Source organism: Balaenoptera borealis (genome assembly GCF_965194805.1).
Source record: "Balaenoptera borealis genome assembly, chromosome: 1".
NCBI lineage: Eukaryota > Metazoa > Chordata > Mammalia > Artiodactyla > Balaenopteridae > Balaenoptera > Balaenoptera borealis.
In genome coordinates this window covers 76,334,297-76,361,296 of record NC_138860.1, presented here as the reverse complement: position 1 = coordinate 76,361,296, position 27,000 = coordinate 76,334,297, and the positions used below count along the sequence as shown (strand labels likewise).

Below are 27,000 nucleotides of genomic sequence, written 5' to 3'. Positions count from 1 at the left end.
GAAGGATGGGTGTTAGCTCTTCTCTAAATGTTTGATAGAATTCACCTGTGAAGCCATCTGGTCCTGGACTTTTGTTTGTTGCAAGATTTTTAATCACAGTTTCAATTTCATTACTTGTGATTGGTCTGTTCATATTTTCTATTTCTTCCTGGTTCAGTCTTAGAAGGTTATACCTTTCTAAGAATTTGTCCATTTCTTCCAGGTTGTCCATTTTATTGGCATAGAGTTGCTTGTAGTAGTCTCTTAGGATGCTTTGTATTTCTGTGGTGTCTGTTGTGCCTTCTCCTTTTTCATTTCTAATTTTATTGATTTGAGTCCTCTCCCTCTTTTTTTTGATGAGTCTGGCTAGTGGTTTATCCATTTTGTTTATCTTCTCAAAGAACCAGCTTTTAGTTTTATTGATCTTTGGTGTTGTTTCCTTCATTTCTATTTCATTTATTTCTGCTCTGATCTTTATGATTTCTTTCCTTCTGCTAACTTTGGGTTTTGTTTGTTCTTCCTTCTCTAGTTCCTTTAGGTGTAAGGTTAGATTGTTTGTTTGAGATTTTTCTTGTTTCTTGAGGTAGGCTTGTATATATAAACTTCCTTCTTAGAACTGCTTTTGCTTCATCCCATAGGTTTTGGATCGTCGTGTATTCATTGTCATTTGTGTCTAGGTATTTTGTGATTTCCTCTTTGATTTCTTCAGTGATCTCTTGGTTATTTAGTAACGTATTGTTTAGCCTCCATGTGTTTGTGCTTTTTACGTTTTTTTCCCTGTAATTCATTTCTAATCTTATAGTGTTGTGGTCAGAAAAGATGCTTGATACGATTTCAATTTTCTTAAATTTACTGAGGCTTGATTTGTGACCCAAGTTGTGATCTATCCTGGAGAATGTTCTGTGCGCACTTGAGAAGAAAGTGTAGGGCTTCCCTGGTGGTGCAGTGGTTGAGAATCCGCCTGCCAATGCAGGGGACACGGGTTCGAGCCCTGGTCTGGGAAGATCCCACATGCCGCGGAGCAACTGGGCCCTTGAGCCACAACTACTGAGCCTGCACGTCTGGAGCCTGTGCTCGGCAACAAGAGAGGCCGCGATAGTGAGAGGCCCGCGCGCCGCAATGAAGAGTGGCCCCTCCCTGCTTGCCGCAACTGGAGAAAGCCCTTGCACAGAAACGAAGATCCAACACAGCCAAAAATAAATCAATTAAATAAATTAATTTAAAAAAAAATCAATAAAAAAAAAAAAGTGTAACCAGCTGTTTTTGGATGGAATGTCCTATAAATATCAATTAAATCTGTCTGGTCTATTGTGTCATTTAAAGCTTGTTTCCTTATTAATTTTCTGTTTGGATGATCTGTCCATTGGTATAAGTGAGGTGTTAAGGTCCCACACTATTAGTGTGTTACTGTCGATTTCCTCTTTTATTGCTGTTAGCAGTTGCCTTATGTATTGAGGTGCTCCTATGTTGGGTGCATGTATATTTATAATTGTTATATCTTCTTCTTGGATTGATCCCTTGATCATTATGTAGTGTCCTTCTTTGTCTCTTTTAACATTCTTTATTTTAAAGTCTATTTTATCTGATATGAGTATTGCTACTCCAGCTTTCTTTTGATTTCCATTTGTATGGAATATCTTTTTCCATCCCCTCACTTTCAGTCTGAATGTGTCCCTAGGTCTATATATGGGTCTTGTTTTAGTATCCATTCAGCAAGCCTGTGTCTTTTGGTTGGAGCATTTAATCCATTCACGTTTAAGGTAATTATCGATATGTATGTTCCTATGACCATTTTCTTAATTGTTTTGGGTTTGTTTTTGTAGGTCCTTTTCTTCTCTTGTGTTTCCCACTTAGAGAAGTTCCTTTAGCATTTGTTGTAGAGCTGGTTTGGTGGTGCTGAATTCTCTTAGCTTTTGCTTGTCTGTAAAGCTTTTGATTTCTCCATCGAGTCTGAATGAGATCCTTGCTGGGTAGAGTAATCTTGGTTGTAGGTTCTCCCTTTCATCACTTTATCATGCCACTCCCTTCTGGCTTGTAGAGTTTCTGCTGAGAAATCAGCTGTTAACCTTATGGGAGTTCCCTTGTATGTTATTTGTCATTTTTCCCTTGCTGCTTTCAATAATTTTTATTTGCCTTTAATTTTTGCCAGTTTGATTACTATGTGTCTCGGCGTGTTTCTCCTTGGGTTTATCCTGTATGGGACTCTCTGTGCTTCCTGGACTTGGGTGGCTATTTCCTTTTCCATGTTAGGGAAGTGTTCGACTATAATCTCTTCAAATATTTTCTCTTGTCCTTTTTCTCTCTCTTCTCCTCCTGGGACCCCTATAATGCGGATGTTGTTGCATTTAATGTTGTCCCAGAGGTCTCTTAGGTCTTCATTTCTTTCCATTCTTTTTTCTTTATTCTGTTCCGTGGCAGTGAATTCCACCATTCTGTGTTCCAGGTCACTTATCCGTTCTTCTGCTTCAGTTATTCTGCTATTGATTCCTTCTAGTGTATTTTTCATTTCAGTTATTGTATTTTTCATCTCTGTTTGTTTGTTCTGTAATTCTTCTAGATCTTTGTTAATCATTTCTTGCATCTTCTCGATATTTGCCTCCATTCTTTTTCCGAGGTCCTGGATCATCTTCACTATCATTATTCTGAATTTTTTTTCTGGAAGGTTTCCTATCTCTACCTCATTTAATTGTTTTTCTGGGGTTTTATCTTGTTCCTTCCTCTGGTACATAGCCCTCGGCCTTTTCATCTTGTCTGTCTTTCTGTGAATGTCAGTAATTTTAAATGAATACAGAGACAGTACATTTTTTCAGGTTGAAGCATATAAATTCTTTGGCTTGTTTTTTTAAAATTTACTTTTGACTATTTCTGCTGGTGAAAATTATTTAGAGAAATTAGAAACTCACTGTACATATTTTGTATACTAACTTAATTTAGCCCTAACTGGTGAATTTAGCATTTATAAATGGAAGTGTCTATGGAGGAATAAAATCTTTAGTTAACCACTATTTTACATTTAGCAGTAAAGTCTGCAGCTCATGAAGTCTGTAATTCTGGAGTGGTTTCCGCTTGCACCAGCCCCTGGGGAGTCTGTTGATATAGCACTGAATTACAGATTATTATTCAGCTGTAGAAGTTTTATGCTTAGGCATTTTCTTACATCTTCCTCTCTCAGTCAGTGAGATCTTGTATTTTTGCCAAATAAAACAAATCCCATACTAATAAGAAGCTATAAATAAGCAGTAGGAGCATGAGTCAGAGCCAGCACCACCCTTATTTCTTGTGTGTGTACCTCTCTGGTACTCCCTGATATGTTCACTTTGCACAAACATGTAGTAATGCATAACTACTGTTCTGCAGACCAACTCCAGTTATTTAAGTGAGTGCTCTTTTTCAGAACTAAGCAGTACTGTGACTGGTAGAATTCTGGAATATTACCAGAGTCAAAAGCAGAATGTGAAACTCTGCATGCTGTTGATGGGAGAAAAAAAGAAATATATTTCCTACTTTTCCTATAAATCCCTAAAGAGTTCAGCCCAGAAGACTGCTGTTAGATCTAGCAACTTTTCAGGGGAAATAAGAAAAAGATAAGTTGCTTGAGAGTCCCATCTCTTCTGCTAGTCAGGTCCTGTCTGATAAATTTTATCCTATTTCTTTCATTAATTCATTTATTCAGTAAATATTCATTGAACACTTATTGTTACCTGGCACACTGCTACCAAAGAACATATAAAAATGAAAAAACTAAAATGCTTGTCCTCAACGAATTTATTATGGTAGAGAAAAGTGACTTGTAAATCCAAAATTACAACACTGTGATAGGAACTGTAAAAGAGATTTATAGATTTATGCAGAATACTTTGAGATACAAATAAAACTACTACCATTTATGAAGAATTTAGTGTCCTAGCTGTTTTATGTAAGTTATTTCATTTAATCCTTTCAACAGCTTTATGAGGTAGATATTATTATGCTGTTTAACTTGTGCCAGGAGCACTAACTTCATCTAGGAAGGGAGAAGGTGGTATTAGGGAAGGTTTTTTCCGAAACAGTTCTTGAGCTGATTACAGCAGGATGAATTGGTAGGACAGAGAGCGGGAGGAAGATGATACAATGGGCATTTTATGCAGAGAGAGGTGAATATGTAAAGCATAGGACATGTGAGAGTACTGTTGTTGGAATGTAGAGTAGTTTCTGGGAAAGAAAAGATGGCAGGGTCCAGATCATGAAAGAACTTGTGGACTATGCTTAAGGAATTTGGTCCTTACACTGTAGAAGATAGAAATATGATCAAAAACGCATTTCAGGAAGAGAGCTCTGGAATTGTTTGCACAAGGCATTATAAGAGGGGTTTTACTTTTAAAGGAAGAAATTCTCTGCCAGCACTGACTTATGTTTATTAAGTACATATAAACACAAAACTTGAAACATCTTCTACTTTTAGTTTGCAACTACAAAACCAAAATAATATAATTATATAATATAAATTTATTTATGTAAATATATAAATTAAATATAAATAATATTACAAAGATAAAATACAAATCAACAACTTGAATTTATGTAATAGACCATGTTTTTGTGTCGCTACTGATAAGTGAAGGTGATACTGACTCTCATGGTGCAAGTATTTTCAATTAATTAAACATTTCCATATTATTGAGTACTCTGTGATAACTTAATTCTCCCTCCAGTTTTCTCTATTTGAACCACTAAGAAAACCTTTGTTCTATCTGATTTACAGTTATTTGGGAAAAGGAGAAAAAGGATAATCATACCTAATAGGCTCCTCTCTCATCAATTAAGGTAGATGTACTTCGTGCTGTCACAATCATAAAAATGTAATCGCTGGCTCAAATTGCATGTCAGTTATAATATGACCCAGAATATGCTTACATCAATTAATGAATCATCAAAATGGAGACACACAAATAATTATAGGGAACCGATGGACTTCAATTTGAAAAATGCTGAACTAGAAGATTCATTGTTCATCTAGTACGTTATTGATCCAGGGATTTTGTAAACAAGGAAGCTATCAGTGACTTGGGTAGAGAGTCATTGGCCAAAGCATCTTAAAAAGTCAGGAATCTAGGACCTAGAGATCAGTGGTTTTTTTGTTAAAATCAGTGATCTTAAGGACCCTTGACAGTAGACATCATTGTTTCCAAACTATCCCAGTTATGTAATTTGTAAGATAAAATAATGTGAACTTGATGAAGACATGGCTTTTGCCAGAAGGGGTTCTATTCAGAAATGCACTTTTCAGCCAAGGTAGCCAGTAAAACTTTGTGCTTGCTTCACCTATGCCCTCTGTGATATGGTCTCTAAATACTGATGATCTCAGAAATTCACACCGTTAAAAAAAGATACTTATATTCAACTGTGTAGTGCAATTAGTCACTACTGCTAAATAACAAGATAGTGAACAAGAAAATTGTATCTTGGTTTGTCTAGAATACACAGTTCTACTCCATTTCAAAGAGTGAAGGGAGATTTTGGACTGTTGATAGACTCTCCTTCAATAACAGCTAACATTTATTGAGCAATTAACATGTTTGAGGCACTGTGCTAAACTCTTTACATGTATTAACTAATTTAATCCTCAAAACAACGTTTATAGGTATTATTATAATGCTTATTTTATAGATGAAGAAAATAAAGCACAGAGAGATTAGATAACTTAGCCAGGGTCACATGGGTAGTAAGTAGCAAAGCTAGGATTTGAACATGACTAACTTCGTAACTTTAACCACAGTGCTATATTGCCAACTCCTCTTCATTTAGAGCCATGCTTATGTTAGATGTGGAGGCTGATTCTGACAAAAGGGCACTGCAGTGAGTACCTCTACATCGTTTATTTCTGTGCCTTTATGTGCAGCAATCTAGGAGGAAGAATGAAGGAAGAGGACGTGATATATTTGTCAGCCCTAGAAATTGCTCATTTGAGGGTCTAGATAACGTAAGATCCACTGCAACCCAGAGATGAAAAATTTTATAAATATAAGGGGATAAATATTACCATCCACCAGAGCCTTAAGATTATCTAGATTTAGCACCATTGATTATATTTCTCCTAACTTTTATAGATAGAAAGAAATCAGTGGGAAAAACAGCTTATTTTGAATGATTAAATTTCAATCCATATCTCAAGCTTACAGGTATCTCCGATAGTTGACACAACAGTTGCTTAGAATAGTTCTGTAAATGGAACCCATACACAGGACCACAGAATCCCTTCTTCACAGGGCATAGTTTCAGAGTTGGAGGATATTTAAAGGATAAACCAATCCATAAATCTGTAGGCATTCCTAAAAGAAGAGTGGGGTGTCAGTTATTGGCATCAGTACATAATGAACCCTGCTGGGCTGTGGAGAAAGGAGAAACTGACCTGAACAAGACAATACTCCACACAGCTGTCCCTGGCCTTCCTCCACCTGTTGGCACTCAGTGTTAATTTCATGGGTCAAATCAAGGCATGCAAGTGCATTAAATAATTTTTAGAAACAACCACTGATTGCTGATGATTGATGGGGGTAGAAAAATTAGGAGCTGTTACTTTCCTACCAACTGCTATCTCATTAACGAGGACAGGAAACATTACGAAAAAATAAAACTCTTACATCCCACTAGAAAAAAGAGCAGCTGAATCCCCCAAAGGATTTTACATTTTATCATTAGACAACTAAAGAAAATAATTTCATATAAATGGCTTCATTAATCACTGTCATAATTTAAGTAGAAAGAAACTTCCCTACTTCTTTAAAAGAGCAACTAGAAATGTTTTCTGTTTGAAAACAGAGTAACCATTTGTTAAACCATATATACCACTGAGGGTGTTTTTGGTATAAGAGGGAATTTCCATGCTGGCGCCATCGTAATCTTTTATAGCCAAAGTTATGAAGAAAATCAACATATGGGAAATTGTGGTCATGTTTTAAGATTTGCTTTTTCTTTTCTGTTTGATAGCCCTATCTAAATTTCCATAAAGTTGAATGTAAATATGTGTGTGTAAAAATGTATATCTAATTCACCTCTTAGGAGAGGTTTAATATAAGTATAAATAGAAATTATCTACCTAAGCCCCCCCAAAAAATTACATAGTATTGAATTCTGCCTTTTCTCATCTATCCACATCTAAAACGATTACTACATACTGTTAATTTTACTTCTAAGATATTCTTTTTTTTTTTTCCTAAGATATTCTTGATGCTTCTCTTTCAACCCCATCACCACCACTTAAAATGAGGCATACTTTCTCATTTGGATTATGGCACAGTCTCTCTTCCTTTAGTTTCTTCTTCAAATTCACCTCCACCATTGAAATCATACATCTCTGTGTGTATTTTTTTCCTGCCTAAATGTCCTTCATTGGCTTTTATTAAATCCAGGTTCCTAAAGCATGGCAAATAGGGCCCTGCCTCCATGAGCTGGTCCTTGCTTACTTCTCCTGCCTCATTTCCTGCCACTTCCCTTATATCTTAAGATCCAACTTACCAGTAATCCCCCATTACCTCCCTCACATACATACACACCTTTATCTCCCGTGCCCCACCTCTGAACATATAATTACTGTCACCACAACCTTCTTTGTCATTCCTGAGAGACTTGAATTGATCTGAACACAGAAACCATCTTTGAATTTTCAACTCCTGACTGGGGCTGAACAACTTAATTGCTAGTTTGTTAGTATAGGTATCTTAATATCTTACATGTGTAGTTGAAGCTATGATGAGCTTCCCAGATCCCTCCTCAGGACTAAAGTTTTTATTTCCCAATTGCTAAAAGTCTTGCTACCAAAGAGCCCTCTTCAGGAACTGCTTTGACCCCACCTGAGGACAACTCTGAAGGGCATTTCCCAGTTCCCCATGGGGTCAGTTGAGGCCTTGAGATTGCATCGAAATCCAACTTCTCCCTGTTCTGTCTCTTTCTTTCCGCAGGTGTTTATCTTAAGAGCACTCCCTAATAAACCTCCTGTAAGCAACTTCTCTGCTTGCTGGGGAACCCAACCTGTAACATGTTTGTCTTGTTGATTTGTTTTCCCTTTCAGTTCTAGATTTTGTGAAGTTATCGTTAGCTAAAATCTTACTAAGTCAGGATCATTTCATCAGACATGTATTGAGCACCTGCTCCATGCCAGCTGCAAAAGAAATGAATTAAGACTTGGCCCCTGCCCTGAAGGAGTTTACAGTCTGACTGAGGTGACAATTACATTTGAAACCATACTATAGCATCTTTAGAAAAATCCTTTTTTTAACTATACTTCAATAATTTTAGAATAAAAGTCACAAAGGCATGGATTTTGCTCTGTGTTACTGCAGAGGACAAAAGGAAAATATTTCAGGGAAAGGAAAATGAATATAAATAAATAGGGTGAAAGTTTAGAAGTTTACAGAATTTGTCTCTATGATTCTGGAAACCTTTAAGGAAAAGGTAGTTTTTTCATTTTTTATTTTGAAATAAGTTTGAACTTACAGAGAAGTTAGAAGAATAATACTGAATTCTCATACACTCTTTATACAGATTCATCAATTTTTACCATTTCTCCACATGATTTAGCATTCTCATTCTCTACACACACACACACACACACACACACACACACACACACACACTTTTTCTGAACCATCTGAGAATAGATTAAATATATCATGTCACTTTATCCCTTAATACTGTAGTGTGTACTTCCTAAAAACAAGGACATAACCTCTGTAACAACCATACACTTATCAAATTCAGGAAGTTTGACTGTGTTACGTTAATTTACAGTCCAGATTCAATTGTTAATTATTCCCCAAAAGATGAATTTTAAGAAGAGTCATATAACTTAACATTTGTAATTTAAACTAAAAATTGTATGAAGTAAGCCATGGAAGATCTCAGAAGTCTACTAACTTGATTGAAATACAATAGTGAAGTGAACTCACTTCTGACTTTCTAAGAGGAAAGCATGGATAGGCCCAGGTTACCTGTAAAGGTGTGACTTGAGGCTCTCCAGAAGTGAGCCTTGCTCTGGAGAGCCCATTTTGTGAGATGCCTTTCAAAAGAGATCGTGTTTGCTGGATCCAGGGATTGTGGACTTCCTTGAACTCCTATGTAAAGCGCACCGACTTGTCATTGCCTGGTCTTCACAGCTTAAGTTTAACGATGTTCTTGAAAGTGGCTTCCCGCCAGCCAGGCCAGTAGGGAGGGGAGGCGCAGCTCAGATAACTAGATCCAGCTGGGTCCCCTAACACGTGGACTTCGGTGCTCTAGCGGCAAGGCACTCGAAGCCTAGGTTGGTCTCACGAAGCCTGTCTGCCGTCCTCTTGGCCAGGGCGCCGTCCGGAGGGCGTGGTCAGCGTGTGGCTCCCGCTTTCTCCGCGCGCCGGCCCGCAGGGACCTCCGGGACGTCTTTTCGCCCTGGCAGGGCTTGGTCTGTTGGGAGTTGGTGGTGGCGGCGGAAGCGCAAACCCAGCCTGCGGAGGAGGGAGGAACTCAGGCCGTGTCCGCCCCAACACTCGACGACCCTGGAGGTCATGGCTTCCCTGCTGAAGCTGGAGCAGGACGTGCAGGGGAAAGTAGATTCATTTCGGGCCCGCATCGCCCAGGAGGCCGAGGATCTGGTGTCCACCTTCTTCCCTCAGAAGCTGTCAGAGCTGGATAGTTGGGTTCAGGAGCTCTGCCTGCAAGACCTATCCATAATACGTTCGGTGCCAGCCCCAGAGACCCCCGTCTCCCCAGACACTGCGGGGGATGGGCCCAACCGGGATCGGCTGCCTCTGCAGACCCAGTCCTCCATCAAAGTACTAGCACTGCCAGGCGGCGAGGGGCAGCTTCTGCGAAGCAACCAGCATCTGGTGGAGCTGATTCAGCACGTAAAACCCGAGATCGAGCTGCTGAGAGAGAAATGCAACACCGTGCGGATGTGGGTGCAGCTGCTCCTCCCAAAGGCGGAGGACGGCAACAACTTCGGAGTGTCTATCCAGGAAGACACCGCGGACCAGCTGTGGACCATGGAGAGCACAGCAGCCTCCTATCTACGCCGCTTCTCCACCTATTACAACACCCAGGCCAAGGTGGTATCCAAGACAGTGAAATACCCCCAGGTGGAAGATTATTGCCGCACTGTAGCCGAAGTCAACGAAAAGGAGTACCAGAGTGTGCGCCAGATCCTGCTCCATGTACGGAACCAGTATGCCACCTTGCACGATGTAACCCTCAAAAACATTGAGAAGATCGAGACCCCTCGGAGCACCAACACCGACAACCTATACCGAGGACCTTTCTCCACCCCACTTTCCTTCAGGAGTTGGCTGAGCTGTTCAGGCAGCTGGAAGGCTGGTTCTTGATGACTCTACAGGTGATGAAACGACTGGAAATGTGCGTTACTCTTTAGTGACAGTTTCGTATAGCTTATCCTCATACTGAATCCTCTTTTGGTGTGATTTTTATTTGATTTTTCTTCCAGGAGAGAGAATGGGAAGAAGCCATCTGGTAGAAGGTAGTAGGGTTGGACGGGGAGAAAGGACTGCCATTTTTAAAAGTAGCTTTGTAGATGAATGTTGGCCGAGGTTTCTTTTTTTATGGCATTGGTGACATTGAATGGTTTCAGGGGTTAATTAAAAAAACCCTAAAGTTTAAAAGAAAGTTAAATGAAGGTTTTCCTAAGGTTCCACTCTATGTTACTTTGTTCAAACGTCAGAAATTCTCCATTTATACCATCATTTCTTTTTTGCAAGAAAAGGAGTTTAAAGGGATGTGTTTAGGTCATTGTATGCTTTCAAGTTAACAGATTGAAATAAAACTTGGTTTTACCGTATATTGATGGCCTAAGTGTGCTTATCTGAACTTTAATTTTCAGATGTATAGTTTCCCTTCTCCTCAGCTGGACTCGTACCCTTGATATTTTTCAACTCTGATGCGTAAGAAAAATGAGCATGTAAGGAGCCATAGGTCTTAACTGTTCTAAAGAAATGGACATCCATACCTCCCTTAGAATGAAGAGAAATCTGTGACAGCGGCTTCCTTGCACAACCTTCTACCATCTCAGTGTCTTCTACTTTCCTTTTACACACAATTTAGAATTTCTTCTGTGTATCCATTTACCTCTTAAGTCCCTGCCAAGTCCTTCAAGCTTTATATCACATTTTTTTCTCAACCAATTTTCATCTCCGTTCCCCTTTTGTCTCTTAAGATATTTCTTATAGGCTCTCATAAGAGTTTTCCTCTCAAATTATATGGGTCATTTAAAAAATCTAAATACTCTAAAATGTGACTGGGTTTTTTCCTCCTGACTGCTTTTGCTGCCTGGTTGAGGGGAAACTGTTGTCATCTCCTCAATAGTGATCTATACTGTTGGTATATTTCAAGTCCAGCATTTTCAGATTTCATTTGCAGGTAAGATAAATTACTGTACCCCGAGTCACCTTCTGCATCAGAGAATTTCTTGTGACGTGATATGATGAATCATTCTTCCGTAGTGGTTTTTGTTCAGAATTTTATCTTTTTTGATGATGAAGATACTTCAGCCAGCTGAAGTGTATTTATTGAAACATTTCTTTTTTCAGTTTTAGTATTATTTGAGGATCTTCATCACTCAAAAACACCACCTGTGGAACTTACATAATACACACTTAGAAAAAGTGAGAGCAGGAGCCTTTTTATAGATAGGAATGAGATTATCCCTGTGTACAAGTGACAGCTTCATCTCTTTTTCCTATTCAACTAACTGCGCCCTGAATCCTTATAATATTTTCAAGACTGTATACATACGTAAGTTGTGAGCTTAATCTTTTAATGTATTTTTATAGTAGTATTTTCATGCAATAAATTATTTCTCAAATGAGTTATTGGTAGGGAAATTATGAGGAATTAAATTTATTTTTTGTGAGAAATGAGAATGTTATTTCCCATTGAAATTTCTTTTCCACAAAATGTAAGACCCTCTGAAACTAGGTAACTATATAAGTCAGAGTCCAGAATCTATTACTGAAACTTACATAATTCTACCTTTTTTCCCCCTTTGTGCGATATCTTTGTAGGAATATATTTCTTGCTACAAATGAAACTACCTTCAGATCTTGCTTTAGATAGGGTCAAAACATGATTATTTTGTCTACTCTTTTAATTGATCCTAATCATCCCTCCCCTCTCCCCTTTCCCCATTTAATGAGCGAAATCACTTTTGAATGAGACTATTTAGGAGTTTCTTTTCAACAATGCGTTTTGGTTGCCAAGGGTGAAAACCAGCACAAACCTTTATTATACAGACTTGACTCTAAAAGCTGCTATGAAAGCATTTCCTATTTAACAGCAAGAATTGTTTAAGATGAAAGCAGAGATGTTTTCTTTTGCATCTTTTTTTTTTAATTAATTAATTTATTTTTGGCTGTGTTGGGTCTTCGTTTCTGTGCGAGGGCTTTCTCTAGTTGCGGCAAGCGGGGGCCACTCTTCATCGCGGTGCGCAGGCCTCTCACTATCGCGGCCTCTCTTGTTGCGGAGCACAGGCTCCAGACGCGCAGGCTCAGTAGTTGTGGCGCACGGGCTTAGTTGCTCCGTGGCATGTGGGATCTTCCCGGACCAGGGCTCGAACCCGTGTCCCCTGCATTGGCAGGCAGATTCTCAACCACTGCACCACCAGGGAAGCCCCTTTTACATCTTTTTTTAAAAAAAGAAATATTTCTTAGTCTGACCACACCACATTTCTAGCGGGTGGTTTTTTTGTTTTTCTAGGGTGAATAGTGATGCCCATTAAGTTTTTTCTGAGGTGGTGTCTACCACCTGAGTCTACCCAGGAAGTGCCTAATGATTTTTGGCTTTTCTTTTGCTTTTTCATTTTCCTTATCTGTTTGACCTGAAGGAGTAAAACAACTGTTTCTTCATGAGTGAAGTGAATTCGAGATAAAATTCTGTTTCAATCACCTTTTTAAAAATTTTTACTTACAGTTATATCTGTATAACTTATAACCTTATAACTGGGCCTGTCCTTACTAAAATGAATATGACTTTGTGTCTATTCTGACCTATATAGATTAGAAAAAATTTGTAACTGGTTTAGTGGAAGCTTAGTGAACTTCTAAAAAATGATGCCACGGTAAAACAAGTTTATTCTTTCATTGAACTTCTGAAAAGCCTGAATCTTTCACATTGCACCTTATAAAACAACAAAAGATATTGCCTAATAGAAAGACTTTTGTTTGCATTTAACATTCTTCCTCAAGAGTTCTCTTGGGCTTCCCTGGTGGCGCAGTGGTTGAGAATCTGCCTGCCAGTGCAGGGGACACGGGTTCAAGCCCTGGTCTGGGAAGATCCCACATGCCGCGGAGCAACTAGGCCCATGAGCCACAATTACTGAGCCTGCGGGTCTGGAGCCTGTGCTCCGCAACGGGAGAGGCCGCGATAGTGAGAGGCCCGCGCACTGTGATGAAGAGTGGCCCCCACTTGCTGCAACTAGAGAAAGCCCTCGCGCAGAAACGGAGACCTAACACAGCCATAAATAAATAAATAAAAATTAAAAAAAAAAAAGAGTTCTTTTTATTTTCCTTGTAAGGTATTAAATCTGATTCAGATAAGTGCCAGGAATCCTACATCAGTTCATATCATTTGACAGGCATTTAATTGCATGCCAGTGTGTAGTGGACGATGTAAGGGAAGTCCAATTGTTGCTTGTTTTTCAACCATAGTTAATCATCTAAGGTTTAAAATATCTGTTCCATATATAATACAACCATCATCTTTTGCTTGTTCCTTATACTCTTAAGCTGTCAAACCCTATGCCAGATTGAAATAAATTGTCTCTAATACCCAAACATGTCTTTTACTAAAAAAATATGCATGTCCTTTGTAGTTAAGGAATTCTGGTATTTGCATTTTATTCCCTGTTCTAACACTATATCAAAATTGGAGCTGGATTGCTTTTATAAAGTCCCTACTTCTGCAAAAATCAAGTCCTTTATTATTTCCCCTTCTTGCAAATGGTTGCAAAAGCTTTTATAATAATAAACCTATTATAGGAACTGGTGTCAAAACATGGTATCCAATATGAATCATTTGCTAATTGTTAGCACTTAAAGCCCCTTTTAATTCCTTTTTAAAAGTCAGCTGAATTGAGAAAGAATGTGTGTAATGATGTTTTGTTCTTAGGAAATGGTTTGAAAAAATCATTTGAAATTAAATAATTTTAGTTTTAAGTTCTCTTTGTGACTCATGAAAACTACTAACTCAGATTTGATTGGAAATTCTAAAATTGGTAGATCTGGTTTTTAGAACTGAGTGAAATACCTTTCTTAAGCCATATAAATGATATAGAAGAGGTTTAATTTTAAAGTTCTTAAACTTTGGAGCTTAGAGGGTTTTTTAAAATTATTGAATTGTTTATAAATTCTTTGGTTAGAGGCAACTTTTTTTTTTTTTTAAGAAAACTTGTTTTGTAGTTTTCAACATACAAGTCCTGTACGTGTTTTGCTAGGTTTATACCTAAAGTCTTTTTTTTTTTTTTTTGAGCAATTGCACATGGTATTGTATTTTTTTTTTTTAAGATTGATTGATTGATTGATTGATTGATTGATTGATTGATTGCTGTGTTGGGTCTTCGTTTCTGTGCTAGAGCTTTCTCCAGTTGCGGCAAGCGGGGGCCGCTCCTCATCGCTGCGCGCGGGCCTCTCACTATCGCGGCCCCTCCTGCCGCGGAGCACAGGCTCCAGACGCGCAGGCTCAGCAGCTGTGGTGCTTAGCTGCTCCACGGCACATGGGATCCTCCCACACCAGGGCTCAAACCCATATCCCCTGCATCGGCAGGCGGACTCTCAACCACTGCGCCACCAGGGAAGCCCTAGAGGCAACATTTTTTTATAGTCTTTTATGAGGTTTTCATATTTCTACAGAACTCTTACCAAATGACCTCAGCCATTAATAGATAACTATGCTATCAATTTAAAATGTTTTTTCAATTTCAAAAGGACTATCTCAATGCTCAGAAATTTGAAGAACCGGGAGAAATCATCCATAACCCACTAGTTTAACAAAATTACTGAAACGTATTTGTGGGTTTCATTTATTTTAAAGAATACATACATGTCTTTATATTATTGCAACAAAGATTATACATACTTCTGTAGCAGATAAGCATTTATATATAAACCCAGTTTTACTAATTAGAATTTCATTTGGCCGATATCCCCAGATCCAGATAGCAATAAACCCCATTTCATTTTGTCTTTCAAGGATTCTTAAGGCTCTGTTACCTGTGAGAATGATATTCATCTAGGGCAGGGGTTTTGAGTAGAGTATGGAAAATAGAGATCAAGTAGCAAGGAAGACATGTTGCCTAGACGACGATGAGAATGTCTAGATATTTATATTAGGATTTTACTCTGCTTTTGTGTTGAGGTTCCATAATGGCATTAGCCATTTTATTATTTAGTGTTAATCCCCTCCCACCTCAAAAATTTTTTTATTACCTTATAAATATGTTCAAGAAAGCAATTACATTGTCTTATACTGATTAGATGAGTTGTTCCTGCTTACATGATTTGGTACGAGTAGGAGGGAACCCTACTTCCTCTGTCAACATTTAAACATTTCTGAAAGATGCTATTGTGCACTGACATCAAGGCATTTTTTAAAAATTCCTGATCTTTTTGAAAAAACAAAGGACTCAGTCAGTTACAGAAACAGGTGCTGGACCACCCTTGTTCTCTGCATTACAACACTGTACTGCTAACACATTATCTGCCTACCTCGAACTGAAATTATCCATGGGAAGCAGAATAGAAATATAGAAGTTTCATGACTTTTCTTTTCATCAACAATAATAGGTATTTAATATTAGATGATTATACATTTGTATATATTTTTTCTTTGCTTTCTTTATTGTGATAAGTCTTCAAGTTCCTAAAGTTCAATTAGCAGAATCTTACCAGTGAAGCTTAGTGATCCCCGTCACTCAAATTTAAAATATTTCAGTACTAAACTGAATTTAATGAATTCTCTCACATAGAGAATGTCAAGTGTTATTTTTACTTATTGGTGAAAAGCTAGCAGGAGCTAATGGACAGGAATTAAACCTGCAATCAGAATTGAGTCCCTTTTACAACTTGGCCATTTATTTTGGCTTTGTTATTTAATCTCACTCTTACAAAGTTTTACAGCGTTACATTGGAAATACCATTTGCTTCAGATAATATAGCATTTTGAAATTCTTGAATAAATATATAGTTTCCAATTAAGATTTTGGAGATTGAGGGATGTACTTTTGCCCCATTAATTTTACAGATGAAGAAATTTAGATCCAGAGAATTATATAACATCACACAACTCGTGTGACAGAAGTCTAGAAGCCAAATCATCTTCCATTTCAGGCTAGTGCTTTTTTCACTGCATTGTACTACCTCCTTTTTATTAATAAATGAGATTATGTTAAAAGGGAGTTCTAAAAACGTGCAAACCAGTAGAATTCCATAAATTAACATATCCCTATAAACTGGTGTATTATTTTATTCTGCGAAATTTAAGAGAAGTTGAAATGTTTCTGAACCAGAATGGGCTGTAATATTTTTACTTAATTAAAGATTATATAAAGAAATCTAAAACAATCTCTAAATTTATATGTTAACTGTAACTTTATTTGGGTCATAAAAATGACCCTTACTAAACAAAACTCAGGAGTTTCAATACCTCCAGTTCCACTTCTCCTTCTGAGGCGGCATTATTCTATACTATCAGCTACGCCACTTGTGTTGGAAGGAGGTGCCGTTAGAGCATTTGGAGATAGATGGGGAGAAGTTTAGTACACCATTTTGTTTATTTAACTTTTGAATATATGGGTTTAAAATATCCTACTGACCCAGTACCCCAACCCTCATTCTTCACCACCAAAGAACTGCTAAGTGGAGTTGTCATGGCTCTGTCCCTAATAACCTACAGAATAAAGGGGGAAAGCAGAGGAGCTGTAGTTTTTTGTTGGAGACGAAGGCTCAAAGGGCCATTTCCCAAAAGAAGTTTATCCTCTAGAGCTGCACTGTGTTCACTACAGTAGCCACTAGTCTTCAAATGTAACTTGTCCTAATGGAGATGTGCTGTAAGTATAAACTGCACACTAGAGTTTGAAGACTTAAGAGCTTGAAGAAGAAAAAGTAAAATATCTCAGTAATTTTTACATTGATTACATACGTGTTGCATGATAATATTTTTGGATATATTGGGTTCAATAAAATAGATTATTAAAATTAATTTCACCCATTTCTTTTTACTTTTTACTGTGTACTAGTAAGTTTACATGTGGCTTGCATATATGGTTTGCAGTATATTTGCATTAGACAGCATGCTCTAGAGCTAAGGTTTCTAAAGTAATTGGGATGAGTCTTGAAGCTGAACCAAAACCTACAGTGATATATGATGGGGACATTAACCGTAGACATTGATTTGTCATCTTTTCATAATGTACAATTCAGTAAAAGTGAATCAAGCCTTCTCAGAATTCAGCTTGATCTTGGAACTTGGAATGCCTAAAGGAGTGGTTGGCTAGCGTGCCCCTTAAGCATACCTTCTAAATATCATATCTCTTATCCAGACTTACGGTGAGAGCTTAGAGTACTGATATTCTATGTTGCTAATTCAGGGTGACTCCATATGCTTTAGAAACCAAATAGATGACAAGGTTAACATCTTATTTTGATGATTGAGACACTTTCCTAACAGTTTTTACCTGGATGAAAGAATAATGTACCTCTGGTACCTACAAATACCTACAGGCAAAATCAGGCTCTTCCTCAGGGAGCAGCATTTGAGCACTCAATTAAATCCCGAAAATTCCACTGAATTCCCGTAATACTGTTTCTTTGTATTATTTTTGTATAATATATAATGTCTATTTTCTCTAAATAAGTTTCTTGAGAAGAGTGAGGGTCTTTCACTCTTTATCTCTCATGGTGTTTTGCATATAGTAAATTTATAAAGTATTTTGAATTACACTGAACTAAACCAAAACTGGATCAAACTAAAGGAAATTGTTTTCTCATAAGACATATAGTAAGTGAGCCACTTTGTTACAACTGAGCATGTTTGTGGATGTATACCCAGGAATCTGTAACGACGAGAGACATCTAAAAATTTGATTCAGAATTAAACAAAGACCAATTTTAGGCATCTAATTAAACATTTTTTCTTATCACAATAATATAAATGTTTTAAAGTACTTCTGGTAATTCTCCTTCAATATTCCCAGTGATTTCCTTAAGCCTTTCACCCTGCAACAGCTGCAAGTTATTCCAAACATGTGTACTGAATTCCCATGCTGTGTAAGCCCATTTGAAAACAATTCTCTCACCCCATTAACAGCATCAGTAATTCTCTTACTACTTTTCTAACCAAGAGTTATGGAGAAATAAGTCTAGTATATCAAAGAGTGAAGAATTTTGTTCTTCAAAACTGATTCTCTGTGGTCACGAACATAATGCTTTACCCTTCCAGATTTCTGTATTTAAAAAGTTAAATAATTTCTTAAATACTTAAAAGTTACATAGTTTATTAAATACTTAAAAAAGTATTCTCTTAAGTATTAGAATTCTCTTAGATTTTAAGTTTTATTTGCTAATAAATATAAAGACAAAGCATTCTGGTTAAAAATTATTTCATAAGTTTTAAACAATTTGAAAAGTATAGTGAACTCAACCATCACTGTCTTATTCCTCTACTTTTTTAATATCGGTGAACATTTTTCTCTGCTTCTTTCCTACATTTTATGCTGTGAGACAAGCTCAAAATTATTGAACCCATTATCTATATATTTCATAGCTTACTCCAGTACTTCTATTAGGCACCCATCTGGAGCTGAAGAAATTTGACAGACTAATATGCTTGCTATTCTGTAGAGGAGTAATGAAAAGGCCATTTTTATGAGTTTCATGAGCTGAGGGTTAATATTTTCAATAAGAAACCAATAAGTTGAATATAACCTTTTGCATTTAAATTCCACTTTATTGCACTGTATTATAAGAAGTCCTAAAGACCACATAGTTCATATGGTAGGAAGTATTAAATGTTACTTAAGAATCTAATTTCTGTTTATACTTTTAGAAAGAATTAAGAGTAATGGCAACAAATGAAGTCAGAATAGCTTGATTAAAGGAAGCAAATAATTGTAGTTTATTAAAAGAATATCTCCTTAATCTTATAGTATGTGCTAATTCTTTGCTTTTCAAGTACATAAATTTATGTATTACCTGAGACATGCTCATTCTGTAAAACTTTTGTGTAAAACTAATGAACTTTAGCCCCATAAGAAAATTTGAAAATTAAAAATGACATTTGAAAAATGAAAACTTTGATAATTCCCATAGCAAAGGCTATTAAGAATTATTGTAGTCAGAAAGAAATATTAAATAAATATAAAATATTTCTTTTAGCTCTTCCATTCCTACCTCAGAAATTATTTAAATTTATTCAGAAAGGTTTAATATAAAAGTTCTGCCTAGAAAATAAATTTGAGACTTTTAGTATTACTTCACAGTAGTACTATTCTAAATATATGTTTATACAAGAGGCAGATTGGTGTTCCTTTTAATGAACTAATGCTAGGATATAGTTATTCCTTTAATTATTTAGTCTCATTGAAACTTAATTAATTTCTAAATTAACTAGATTTACTCTGAAATTAGTTCTGAAATTTTTAGCTACACTGTCAGATTAATGGCTAATTTTTTTTAATTTAATTTTTATTTTATTTTGGAGTATAGGTGATATACAATGTTGTGGTAGTTTCAGGTGTACAGCAAAGTGATTCAGTTATACATATACAGATACCCACTCTTTTTCAGATTCTTCTCCCATATAGGTTATTGCAGAATATTGAGTAGAGTTCCCTCTGCCATACAGTAGGTCATTGCTGATTATCTATTGTATATATAGTAGTGTGTATATGTTAATCCCAAACTTGATCTCTTCTCAGTAATTTAAAGAAGCAGTATTATTTCATTAAACAATCAAATTGTACCTGCCCGTTGATTAACATATCCTGAGGATTTACTGATCTGTTATTTTGTTCAAGTGTATATGAAACTCTTTCTGTACATGTTCTTGGGCTCACCATTAGTATTAATGCATTCACTAACTTACATTTGGCAATACTTTTGCTGTATAACCTTAGTAACATTGTTATGATGTTTTAGTATAAAATTACAGTAGAGAGACTACTGTGTCATTCACCCAAACATTATTCTGTCCTGTTAACCAACAAACATTATTCTTAACTGTCATAGAACAGGTTTTCTTGTTTGTCATACATATGAAGTATTTGAATGTATTTATGTGAAGTAATTTTTAAAGCCAGTTACTCTTGAATGACCAAGCATACTCTTCAGTCCCAACATTCCTCCCTACCCCCATCCCCAGTAAACTTAAGAAATCCATCAATTGGATTTCTGTTCATAGTTTTGGCAATACTAATGTGTGCAGCAGACAGCAGCTATTTTTTAGATTTTGAACTTGCTCTTGGATCATAAATAAATAAATAGCTAAGGTATATACTCACCTGAAGTTTGGTGGTTTAAAACCACTATACTATATTTTTAACCTACTATTTTATATTGGAGTGATTTTATTTTCTAGAAAAGTTTTATATTCTGAAAGTTGTCATCCAATTGTACTTTGATCATTCTTTGACTGCCCACAATATAGCCACACATTTATTTCCTCTCTGTGAACAAAGAAAATCGTTTAACAATTCTCAATTCTTTTCATGAACAAGATATAGCCTAGGAGCTGTGGAAATAATAGATTCAAAGATTTATAGGACTGTTTCCACTACTCATGACTTAAAACATACAAGAATAATTCCTAACATATAAGATTGCCTATACCTATTTTGACATTAACATTTTAATATGTGACTGTGTTAGAATTGTTCATGCAAATGCATTTTAGGATCCTATTGATAATATTGAAATAATTATACTCACCTTTATTTACAGTCATCCCTAGTTCTTTCTTTCATATAATTATCTATCATTCATATAGGTTAGAGGCTGTAAAGATTATCTCTGATGAAAAATTTTTTTTCCAGTGTATTTAACATCCTGATATTATATGATTCAGAGTTATGTTACAGGTGGCATATGCTTCCTGATCACACACCAAAGAGAGACGAGAAGTACACAAGGGAAAGAGTGGAAATTTTATGTTATAGACAAATACGATGTGTTAGATAATTATGTTGGTTAAGTTGCTGATGGATATTGATTTCCTTTTATTTAGGGACATCCCAGAAACCTATCTAGGTAGTGGGCAGAATCCAGCACCCTTAACAATTTGATAAATTGCCTTTCATGAGTGAATTGTATTTTCTACTTTGGAGGTCTCACCGTCATTTTTTCTTGGTGATTTTAGAAACATTTATTTTGATGTGGTGATTGTTGGTATATTTGAATAAAATTGTTATCGACGGAGCTTGGTCTAAGTTCCAGCTAGGCCTCAGTTTTTTCGAATGAGGGCATGGGCTGCAAGATCTCTGAGGTTTCTTCCTGCCCTATGACTCTGTGATTTTGCTAATAAAATTTCTGTCATATTTTGGTTGACTTTTTGAATGTAATAGCAGACTTTTAAGAAAATCTCCTACATGAGACTTGAGACATGAGATTTGTGGGTCAGGAGGGAGATGATCATAAAGCCTTCAAAGAAAAAGAAATGTATGAGCTAAGTCATGTAAGGTGGAAAGGTAATCCCAGCACAGAATAATAAAGATCAAGGGCAATACAGACACAAGGACCCTCACTGCTAAGTTAAGTATACCTGAAAGAATGTGGTGGGAAAGAAAGGAAATAAAGGAAATCTTTTGCGTTTATTAGATTTCAGGGAGTACTGTACAAGATAAGGTTGGAGAAGGAAATTGGGACCAGATTTTCAGTTTATTGGCTATCACCTTCTTAGTTAAATATGTATTCTATATTTATATGCTTCTTGAATGTCCCATATATAGCAGAAGTTGGGAAATAGAAAAACTTCAGGAAAATGTTAGATTGCTTTGGATTATTATTATTATTTTTTTAACATTTTAGAAAGCAGCAGTTTGGTATGTTTGCTTAATAATTGTGAGTATGTTGAAACAAAGAAAAGGGTCAGATTAGTCAACTGAATGTCTTTTCCTGCCTTTATTATTTGGTATTCACTTGCTAAACACTTTCCTTGGTGGGTTTTTTAAAATAGTACCTATTTGTTTTCCTAATTGTTAGTCTTTTATTTTCCTTTTTAGTTTATTGATCCTCTTTATAATTGCCTGATACTTCAGTCAGGCATTTCAGATTGTCATTCTACACATCTTTTGAGTTCTGTGTTGGTAGATGATTTTTTACAATCTTATTCAGTCAGAGCTCACAACCATTTGATAGATCTAAAGAGCATATCTATAACCATATTTCCTAAAAAAATATTTACTTATTGGGAGTAAAGATTCAAAACTCAGAGAAAACAATCCCCCTGCCCCCACCCAAAAAACCCTTCTAGAATAAGGAACATTATCTTTGTATAGTATCTTGCCTAAGGTCTCCCATCTATTCAGAGTCTGATTATGAGGAACACTCTTTTGTGTGACCTGGCATTCCAGGGCAGGGCTCAGCACATCTTATTTCCTCTAGTGTTTCACCATTAATTACTCATATCAGCACTTGTGAAGGTCTCACACTGGAGAGTGAACTCCAGCGTAGGTTCTTGTTACATTGTTTTGAGTGTTTCCATAGGTAAGTGTTGGGCAGTATCTTAAAATGATGGCTTCTGTTTCTTAGAGGCATCTGTTTAACAGCTGAACTCTGATGAGGAGAGTAAGTGATTTCCAATAAGTGTGATCTCCTCCAGTTGTATTCCTCATTTTACTGTTTCTGATGAGGAAGATATTTTCTATTTGGGTGCCCTAAACTTTCTCCTTTCTCTATTTTATGCATGTGTGTTTTGCTTTGTTTTGTTTTTGCCATCTTTAAAACTAAGGAAGTTTGTAAAGAAACATTATAACATCTCTAGACATATAAGTCTCTTAAAATGAGTATACTTCATGTTCTATTGACTTGACTCCCTGTAACAATAAGAAAAAGGATTCACCCATTCACTTATTCACTTTTTTTTAAGTTTTAATGAGTTTCTATTATTTGCCCAATTTACTCTAGTGCTGTGGGTACAGAAATTCCAAACTTATCTCTTCTAAGTCATCTTTGTAGTGACCAGCCTATTCTAAGTCATCTTTGTAGTGACCAGCCCTAAATTCCTTTTATTCCTAGTAGTGTATCTCATCATATTAAGAATACAGATCGGGAATAATATTTGTTTTGGTGGAATTTAAGATGTATTGGGAAAAGAGTGCATTTAATTTTTGGAAAGAGATTAAGATTAAAAAGATTTTCTAAGGATATGAGTGAATAATAACCATGATGATAGAATAACTACAGACTGACCAGAGCAATTTAATCTATTAAATCAACAATTTTCTATTAAATCATGTCTGGGATGTTAGAAAATGATAATCTGAAATGAAATGGTCATTAATTGCGAGAATACAGTTTCTTATAAAATGCTTTTACTAAAGATTTCTCACTGTTTCACTGTAAATGAAATCTAGCCATTTAAGCACATTTTGTCTATAAGTGAATCTTTTTGTTTCGATGTAAATAAAGTAGTTGTTATAGCATGAAAGTCATTTGTTTACAAGATATGAAACAATTTTGAGTGAGATAATTTTTTTCACTAAAAAGAAATCATTCATGTTAAAATATTTATTGAGTACCTTTAGTCTGAGATGCTGGGAATTGAGAGATGTTTTCTCTTTAAAGCAGTGATTCATCATCCTTTTTTGATCATGGACCTCATCCCTCTCCCAAGAAAAATGTATTTACATATTTAAGTAGAAAGTCTCTTATAACTTAAGGAAGCCCATGGAGCCCACCATTATGAATCTTACTCTGAAGGAATGCAGCCCAGTAGAAACAGACATATGAACACAAACTATAATATGTTAAGCGATTTAATGGGGGGGGATTGTGGAAACACAAATGAGGGGCAGTTAATTTTTCCTAGGCCTAGGTGGTAGAGAATGGAAATGCAAAGAGAAGTGGGTGGGTAGGATTGGTCCCAGAAGGTTGAGAATGGAGTTGATACTTTAATTATACCTTAACAGTTGACTAAAAATCAAAACAGTGACAAAACCAAATGCTGGAAAGGATATGGAGAAATTGGATCACTCATACATTGCTGATGGGAATGTAAGATAATATAGCCACTCTGCATTAGATATGAGACCAAAAACACAAGTAAGAAAATTTTACAAAATAAATTTGACTTCTTCAAAAGTAAAAACTTTTATGCTTCAAAGGACACTATTAAGAAAGAGAAAAGAGAACTCACAGAATAGGAGAAACTATTTGCAAATCATATATCTTATAAGGGACTTATATCCAGAATATATAAAGAAATCTTACAACTCAACAATAAAAAGACAACTCAGTTTTAAAATGGGCAAGGGATTTGTGTAGACATTTCTCCAAAGAAGATATACGAAAAGGTTAATAACACACAAAAAGATATTCAATATCATTAGCCATTAGTAGAAATTAAAACTAAGAAGTGTTTAAAATATTTATTTAATGATTCACTTGAAAATAACAATAATGAAACAATTATATTTTAAAATAGATAACATTTTCTTTTTTAATTTTTTTAAACATCTTTATTGGAGTATAATTGCTTTACAATGGTGTGTTAGTTTCTGCTTTAAAACACAGTGAATCAGTTATACATATACATATGTTCCCATATCTCTTCCCTCTTGCATCTCCCTCCCTCCCACCCTCCCTATCCCACCCCTCTAGGTGGTCACAAAGCACCGAGCCGATCTCCCTGTGCTATGCGGCTGCTTCCCACTAGCTATCTATTTTACATTTGGTAGTGTATATATGTCCATGACACTCTCTCACCCTGTCACATCTCACCCCTCCCCCTCCCCATATCCTCAAGTCCATTCTCTAGTAGGTCTGTGTCTTTATTCCCGTCTTGCCCCTAGGTTCTTCATGACCTTTTTTTTTTTTTCCCTTAGATTCCATATATGTGTGTTAGCATACTGTATTTGTTTTTCTCTTTCTGACTTACTTCACTCTGTATGACAGACTCTAACTCCATCCACCTCATTACAAATACCTCCATTTCATTTCTTTTTATGGCTGAGTAATATTCCATTGTATATATGTGCCACATCTTCTTTATCCATTCATCCGATGATGGACACTTAGGTTGCTTCCATGTCCTGGCTATTGTAAATAGAGCTGCAATGAACGTTGTGGTACATGACTCTTTTTGAATTATGGTTTCCTCAGGGTATATGCCCAGTAGTGGGATTGCTGGGTCATATGGTAGTTCTATTTGTAGTTTTTTAAGGAACCTCCATACTGTTCTCCATAGTGGCTGTATCAATTTACATTCCCACCAACAGTGCAAGAGGGTTCCCTTTTCTCCACACCCTCTCCAGCATTTATTGTTTCTAGATTTTTTGATGATGGCCATTCTGACCGGTGTGAGGTGATACCTCATTGTAGTTTTGATTTGCATTTCTCTAATGATTAAGGATGTTGAGCATTCTTTCATGTGTCTGTTGGCCATCTGTATATCTTCTTTGTAGAAATGTCTATTTAGGTCTTCTGCCCATTTTTGGATTGGGTTGTTTGTTTTTTTGTTATTGAGCTGCATGAGCTGCTTGTAAATCTTGGAGATTAATCCTTTGTCAGTTGCTTCATTTGCAAATATTTTCTCCCATTCTGAGGGTTGTCTTTTGGTCTTGTTTATGGTTTCCTTTGCTGTGCAAAAGCTTTTAAGTTTCATTAGGTCCCATTTGTTTATTTGTGTTTTTATTTCCATTTCTCTAGGGGCTGGGTCAAAAAGGATCTTGCTGTGATTTATGTCATAGAGTGTTCTGCCTATGTTTTCCTCTAAGAGTTTGATAGTGTCTGGCCTTACACTTAGGTCTTTAATCCATTTTGAGTTTATTTTTGTTTATGGTGTCAGGGAGTGTTCTAATTTCATACTTTTACATGTACCTGTCCAATTTTCCCAGCATCACTTATTGAAGAGGCTGTCTTTTCTCCACTGTATATGCTTGCCTCCTTTATTGAAGATAAGGTGACCATATGTGCGTGGATTTATCTCTGGGCTTTCTATCCTGTTCCATTGATCTATATTTCTGTTTTTGTGCCAGTACCAAACTGTCTTGATTACTGTAGCTTTGTAATATAGTCTGAAGTCAGGGAGCCTGATTCCTCCAGCTCCATTTTTCGTTCTCAAGATTGCTTTGGCTATTCGGGGTCGATAACATTTTTAATGAAAAATAATTATATACTAAAGAGGAAAAATTTTTTTACTGAGAAGAGTGGCATTGTTTTACAGTTCTGCAAATGTCTAATCTGATTTAATAAACTAGCAGGATTCTCATGTATTTCTGCATTCGATATGTTGTAATATGTTGTTTTGGTTGAAATATATGAAGAAAATACAGTTATGTAATTGGAAAAGGGAGGAGTATTTTAATACTCTTTTCAGATAATTGTGGGTTATTTTTTTGATACAGCATCAAAGCTCAACAAGTGATCATTTCTTAAAAGATTAGTTCAAGATGGAATCTGACATCATATCAGTGTAACTTGTATACTCTGTAACATTAAAAGCCATCGATCTGTCTTGTACTTTGAATGGAACTTTTACCTATGGATGATTTTGTAATATCATCCACCGGTCATTTGGAAAATATTGATTCACTGAACTATCCATATCTTCCAGATATTAACATATTTCATTATACAGTATTTTAAAAATCACATTCATTAATATCACTACTAATCACATCAAGAAAGTCATGCTCATGGTGGTGGATACTATGTTTCCAAAATTCTGATTTTTGCTTGACAGCTCAAATTTTATCATTTGCAATACATATTGTTGACTGTTTTCTTTGAAGTGACATGCTTGCTTCTCTTACTTTCACGAAAACGTCTGATGAATACCCAAGCCTGAGTAACAGTAGTT

The 27,000-nt window shown here is 36.1% G+C and overlaps 1 protein-coding gene and 1 pseudogene across 8 annotated transcripts in view; both read left to right on the top strand.

The window, feature by feature from the left end:
• ATF6 (activating transcription factor 6) overlaps positions 1-27,000 on the top strand; it is a 226,613-nt gene that overhangs the window by 128,682 nt on the left and 70,931 nt on the right. The gene's annotated exons all lie outside the window — the stretch shown is intronic.
• Positions 1,981-26,655, top strand: LOC309635654 (proteasome activator complex subunit 3 pseudogene; annotated as a pseudogene). The gene has a single exon. The product of its transcript is annotated as a proteasome activator complex subunit 3 pseudogene (transcript).